This window comes from Balaenoptera ricei, chromosome 6 (genome assembly GCF_028023285.1).
Source record: "Balaenoptera ricei isolate mBalRic1 chromosome 6, mBalRic1.hap2, whole genome shotgun sequence".
NCBI classification, from domain to species: domain Eukaryota; kingdom Metazoa; phylum Chordata; class Mammalia; order Artiodactyla; family Balaenopteridae; genus Balaenoptera; species Balaenoptera ricei.
The window spans coordinates 112,280,795-112,287,956 of NC_082644.1; positions in this window are offsets into that span (position 1 = coordinate 112,280,795).

The following is a 7,162-nucleotide window of genomic DNA, read 5'->3' on the forward strand; positions in this document are numbered from 1 at the left end:
TGAGACTAAACCTGAATACCACTTTACTGTTACCCAAGCACTTCGAAGTCCATCATGTCATTCCATCCTTGAAAAGCCCAACAGGTGGGGGACTTCCCTGGTGGTCTAGTGGCTAAGACTCTGCGCTCCCAATGCAGGGGGCCCGGGTTTGGTCTCTGGTCAGGGAATTAGACCCCACATGTCACAACTAAGAGTTCACATGCTGCAGCTAAAAGATCCCACAACTAAGACCCGCACAGCCAAATAAATAAATAAGATTTTTTTTCCAAAAAAAGAAAAGCCCAACAGGTGGGTGTCATTAGATCCATCTTACAGCTGAGGAAACTGAGGCTCACAGGGGAAGTGGCTCGCCTGAAATCACACAATAACAGAGAGGGAGAAATAGGATTGGAACCCCAGTCTGTCCAACTTCAAATCTTGTCACCATCCACTGTATTTTCAAGTCTTTGTCCATGTATCAGTTAGTAATGCTCTCAGCAGCAGCTAACAACAATACTTTAAATAAAATGGGGGTTTATTTTCGTTGTATACCAAAAGACTGGCAGCAGGTTGTTTCCAGGTTGGGAGGCAGCACAATGACGTCATGGACACAGGGTCTTTCAATCTTGCTGCTCCATCATCCTTGATAGGTTGCCTTTTAACATGCTTGCTGCCTCACTGTCACAAGGAGGCTGCTGCAGCTCCAGGCATCTTGCCTAAATTCAAGGCAGAATGAGGATAGAGGGAGGGGATGGTGAAAGCTGTGAGAATCCCATTTATCAGTAAAGCAACATATTTCCCTGAATTCCTCCAGGAGACTTTGGTTTATATCTTACTGGTAACATGGCTACCACAGCTCAAGTGAAGCTGAGAAAGCAAGTATTTTGAGGACAAAGGAGAAGGGCAGTGGGAACAAATGTTGTGTTGGTCACCAACAGTATCTGCCACAGTCTACATATAGTTGTACTTAGTTACAATTATATCACACATACTTTTTGCTTCCTACTTTTTTCTTTTACTGTTAGGTCATTTGCAGTTTCCTTATCACTATGTCGTTTTTATAATTCTCATTTTTAATGGTTTAATAGTATTTTTTCAAGTGGATAAGCCATAATGTATTTATTGGACATAGTAAGCTTCCAATGTTTTCAATATTATGTATAACATTGTGATGAACATCTTCATGTTCATTTAGGTGGGTGCCTCCCAAACACAAATCCCATACAGTGGAATTACTTGAATCAAAGATGTTAACATTTTTGGTTAATATATTACTCTTTATTTCTGCTCTTAGATATTGCTTTATTGATTTCCAAGAGGATTATGCTATTTTATATTATGTCACAGTACCTGGATGTATTGATTTTACCATAACTGCACCTGCACAGAGTACATTACCACTTTTTAAAGGTTTTTACCAAATTGGTATCCTAAAATGATACCTAAAGTTGCTACTGTTTCTATTCCTTTGATTACAACTGAGGAAGAACACTTTTCCCAATGTATTTTCACTTTGTATTTCCTCTTTGGTGAAGTATATGTTCATTTCTTTATCCAGTCAATATCTGGAGTAAGAAACCCATTTTTATAGAAACCATACTGGTACTGGTATTACCTCTGGTCATATTACAACTCAACTTTCCCATCTGATCTTACAAGTTCCTGGGAGGAAGGCAGGGTGTGGAACAAGATCCGAGTCACCAATGAGGGAACTGGGCTCAAGAAGTTCGTGCAGCTACTAACAGGCAGAGCCTCCATCTCCAAGCCCAGCACTTTTTCTTGTACAGTATTGCTCTTTAAAAAAAAAAAAACAACTTTATTGAGATATAATTCACATAGCATACAATTCACTCATTTACAGTACCCAACTCAAGGGACTCCCCTGGTGGTGCAGTGGATAAGACTCCACGCTCCCAACGCAGGGGGCCCGGGTTTGATCCCCGGTCAGGGAACTAGATCCCATGTGCATGCCGCAACTAAGAGTTCATGTGCCGCAACTAAGACTTGATGCAACCAAATAAATAAATATTTATAAATAAATAAAGCACCCAGCTTAATTGTTTTTAGCACAGTCACAGAGTTGTGCAACCATCACCACAATCAATTTTAGAACATTTCATCGCCCCCAAGAGAAACCTCGAACCCACTAGCTATTCACTGTCACATCAGGTAGAGGTAAAAATATGTTTAAGCCTGGAGAAAAGAGATGGATGGGGTGGGCAGTTCGAAGAAAGCAGAGCAGACAGGCTGTGCCATTGGACTTGCTCCGTGACCACAGGTCACTTCTCCCCTGGCTCTGGGTTTCCTCCTAATACAAACAGAGCGCCCACTGTGTCCAGGCTCCAGGCCACGCGTGTCACAGATGTTCCTGATCGCTCTCTCTAACGTGGGGTGAGGAGCCCCACTTTACAGAAGAGGGGAGCCAAGACCAAGAGCAGAGACATGTAGTCATTCACGTCCCTATGCTGGTTGGTGGCAGAGAGGGGCCTGGAGTGGGGGGGGTGGGACTCAGGAGGGAGTCTGACTTCGAGCTCAAGGCCACTACATCAGCTGCCTCTGCCTCCCTGCTTCTGGAGCTGCCCCAGTGACAGGTGGCACCAGGTGGGGAGGGGGAAAGAGGGGTATCTCTTTGTGCACTGGCTGAGGAGGGCCCTAAACAGGTTGGCACTAAATAGTTGTTTCACCAATTGTGTGGCCACAACTGGTGGTGCGATTGTCAGGCCTTGGGAGCCATTAAGCCAAGTCTTCCCACTGCCCCCTACACCAACTCCCGGCCACACACTCACATGCAAACCTTAGGGTCACAAGGTGTCTGTCTGGGTGTGTCTAGATCTGTGGGATCATTCCTTCAGTCCTTCAACAAACACAAAGTGCTTGCTCTGTCAAGCTTTTCCCGGGTGCTGGGGGCGTAGGGGGAAGGCAGACAGTTCCCTGGCTTTTGTAGGGATCTGGGGGCTCCTGAAACAGTTTAGGATGTAGGGAAAGAATCCTAGAAAGTCTAAGTGGACACCTGAAGGATGAGTAGAAATGAGCCAGAAAGAACTTGGAGGTAGGGTACTCCTGCCTAGTCTTGGGGAGAGGGAATAGCACGTGCAAAGGCCCGGGGGTGAGAATGGCAAAATGTTCAGTCTGGCCACAGGCTGGGCCACTGAGTGAAGGGGAAGAGGCACAGTGAGGGAGGAAGGAGGGCAGAGATGGGTCACATTAGCCATGTGCCCAAGGTTGGACTTTCTCCTGGAGCATCAGGGAGCCACAGAAGGGTTTTGAGCAGGGGGTGGAAATTTTAGAGAGCCTGCTCCGACTGCCCAGTGGAGAAGGGGTTGGGGCAGGTAAGAGGGGAGGCACGGCTGGTTCTGGGCCTGTCCGGGTTTCTCAGGACCCAGAGTAGGCAGGGGTCGGGAGAGGGGAAGGGACTTGGTCTGTAGAGCAGAAGCCCATCCTCCCCAGAGAAAAATGACAATAGTCCCAGGTTTTGGGGCTCCCCCAACCCCAGTACTCACACAGCTCTTCTCACAGCCACCTTCTATGTCCCTGAAAGGAAGGAGTGATTCTCCACATTTGGTGCAAGAAGACATGAAGCAGAGAGACTCGCCCAGGTCACATTAAAGTTGGTTGATGGCCAAATCCCAGTTCTGTGGGGTCTGTTGTAACCCCAAAGTGAAAACATTCTGGCTGCTGGCTTCCTCCTTCCAATATTCTTAGCCCTGGACTATGGACAGTTTGGCTGAGGGTCTGGCACAGGGCCAGGCCCCAGGAAGAAGGAAGGACCCTGGCTGTCCTCATCGCCCCTGCCCACCCCCCGCTATCCCACCACCATCTACACGGACAATGAGCCCAAGGGCCTCAATGGCTATCATTCACCCATGGTCTCCGGGCCTTGTCTATGGAGACAAGGGGCCTGTCAGAGCCGCCTGCCCCTAACGCCGATGAATGGCCCCTGGCTGCCAGTAAGATAATACCCAGGCTCTGGGGAAGCGAGATTAGGCAGAGTCACAGCCCCAAACAGTCCCAACTGCTCAGAATCCATGGAGCACACCCACACCCTCACGGTGCTTGGCCATCTCCAGGAGTGACTCCTGGGAAATGTGACCCCAAGGAAGGGAGGGAGTGGGATGGGGGCCCCAGAGGCAGGGGTGTTGCCAAGGATGGGAAGGTCATAACTTAGGTTACAGGGGAGAGATTTGGGATGGGACAGGAAGGCAAGGAGCGCCAGAAGGCATACAAAAGTGGCTGGGAGAGTTGGGGTCGACACAAAGCCCACCCACCCACAGAGAGAAAGAGCCTGGCTTAGGAGGCAGACCTGGGATCCACCTCTTCCTTGCTGTGTGACCTTAAGTGAGTCCTGCCTTCTCCCCGGGCTCAGTTTGCACAGCTGTAGACCTGGGCCCCAAGAGTCCCTGTCTTGAAGGAGATGGTGCAAGTGTGGAAGGGCCCACCCAGGGCCGGGCAGAGCAAGGGCTCCGTCCCCCCCTTTCCTTCCCACTGGCTCCAGACTGGGCTGGGTGGGTGGGGGTGAGCAGGTCACAGACACCAGAGAGCCAAGTCCTGCGTGCATTCTGCTGGCCCAGGAACCCGGGAAATGCTCAGAGCTTTGCCCCAAGTGGGGACCTCTTATATCCCAGTTTTTATTTCGAAAATTCTCAAACCTGGAAAAAAGCTGAAAGAAGAGTACACTGAACACCCATGTATCATCCACTTTGATCCCCTTCCTCTTTCTTTAAAAAAAAAAAAATCAAAAAATGGTAAATTTTATGTTATGTGTATTTAACCACAATTTTTTTAAATTGGGGAAAAAGGGCTTCCCTGGTGGCGCAGTGGTTGAGAATCTTCCTGCCAATGCAGGGGACACGGGTTCGAGCCCTGGTCTGGGAAGATCCCACATGCCGCGGAGCAACTAGGCCCGTGAGCCACAATTACTGAGCCTGCGCGTCTGGAGCCTGTGCTCCGCAACAAGAGAGGCCACGATAGTGAGAGGCCCGCGCACCGCGATGAAGAGTGGCCCCCACTTGCCACAACTAGAGAAAGCCCTCGCACAGAAACGAAGACCCAACACAGCCATAAATAAATAAATAAAATAAAATTTTTTTAAAAAATTGGGGAAAAAAAACCCCAACGATAAACCATTGTGTTGCCGACGGGCTATTAAGTGTAAATTAAGTTTTGACAGGAATGCTAAGTGAACTGTGTGCCAGGCACCAGGTACCAGCCATGGGCTTTGTACATATTAAGTGAAAGTCATTTAAATTGCACAGCAGCCCCGTGAGTTGTGTACTATTCATCATCCACATATTACAGACGGGGAAACAGGGGCTCAGAGAAATTCTGCAAGGTGGCTCCAGTGTCAAGATGAACTTGGATGTCTGACCTCCCTCCCCAGCAGGAATCCCTGCCAACAAGGCAGCACAGCTACCTCTGGTCCCAGCTGCACACCTCCCATGGCGGGACGCTGGGGGCTCCTCCCTCTGCACTGCCACCCCCCGACCCCCCCCCCCCCCAGAAGCCAAAATCCTATTCCCTTTCCTCCAAACAGGGCCTCTCCCCCCTCATGTGTTACCTTTTTTTTGGCCCCCGCGGCTTGTGGGATCTTAGTTCCCCCACCAGGGATTGAACCCGGCAGTGAAAGCGCAGAGTCCTAACCACTGGACCACCAGGGAATTCCCCTCGTGTTACCTTCTGAATGACCTAGATGAAGACCCAGAGCCCGGGTTCAAGGCCGGGCTCTGCCACTGGCCAGCTGTCTAACTTGGGATGAAAGCCCTCAGGCCTCATCTGGAAAACGGGCATGACAGCCTCTCCTCACATCGGGTTGAAGGTAAAGGCGATGAGGCCTGTAGGGGACCAGCTCAGGGCACGTAGCAGGCTAGATGCTGGGTACTCTCTCCTCATCCTGGCCTGAGAAGGGACTAGGGAGTTCAAGGATCCTTGGGTTTCCACAAACTTATCTGGGATCCAGGGTTCACAAGGTGCCCCTTCTAATAGGGTGACTTTACCTGTGTGTTGTGGGGAGATGTGTGACGCAGGTCTCATCCAGAGACTGAGGACCCCCTCCTGCCCCGCGGACTCACGTGTCTCCTGCTGGCCCGCGCCTGCCCAGTCCCTTGCGCGCTGGCGGGCTGGGGTCCCGGCACTGGCGGGCTGGGGCCGAGGGGCGGGGTCTCCTAGCACCGCCCCGCACCCGTCGGTCTCACGGACAGCTGCCAGGCGGAAAGCACGCAGATGCAGCTGCCGGATTCGGTCCCTGAAACACCCCGCAGAGGCTGAGCCGATCACAGCCACCAGGCCTGGCGAAGCCGGTGAGGACTTGGGCTGTGAACAGGGGAGGGATCAGTGCGGGCGAAGGGGAGCCCTTTGCGCCGGGGCCCATCAGCCTACGAGGGATTCCCCACTGGCCCCTTGTGGAAAAGGGACGTGCAGTGGCACGACCAAACTTCGCATCCCTCTTGAATGCCAACCAGTGTTTGGCGAGCAAGGAAGGTGGGTGCCAAGGAGTCTGTGGGGGCAAATACGGGCAGACGTGAACGGAAAGCTGGGGCCGTCAGCAGTTATTGAGCCCACACTGTGTGCCCTGGACCAGCCTCTTATAATTCCCCACCGACTTGGGGTTGGGGGTGGGGCCTGGTGGACGCCAGTACTGTTTAAAACGGGAGAAAGTGACAATAAATTGGTGCTTTTCGGAGTCCAAAATGTGTGAACCTCCGTGTCCTCCTGTGCTGGGATTTGTTTGATTTTCATGCTTATAGACTTTATCTGGGAAAGGAGAAAGGGTATGAATTATCATTGGTGATGGCGCCAGACTTCCAGGTGGCATGAGGCTGACCGGTGGGACACAGCGGGGCGTTACTTCACTTCCAGTGTTTTCTGAGACCCATTTGTGCCTGGCCAGGGCTCTTGCTGGCCTGAAGCCCCCCAGGCTGCCAAGAGCAACCCCCAAATCACGTGTGATTAGGGTCTCCTCAGCTTACTACAGAGCCTGGCAGTGGCAGGTCTGAAGTGAAGTTTCAGACTGAAACTTGTGATGAAGTGATCGCAAGCTGATCTTGTAGGTGGTGCCTCTGAGGGAGTGGGAGACCAGTCTAGGCAGGAGGGACAGCATGGCCAAAGGTCGGGACAAGGGATGCTGCCTGGGGAAACGGGAGCAGCTTAGGGAGCAAGGGAAAAGGTGGCTGCATGGGGGAATGGTGGC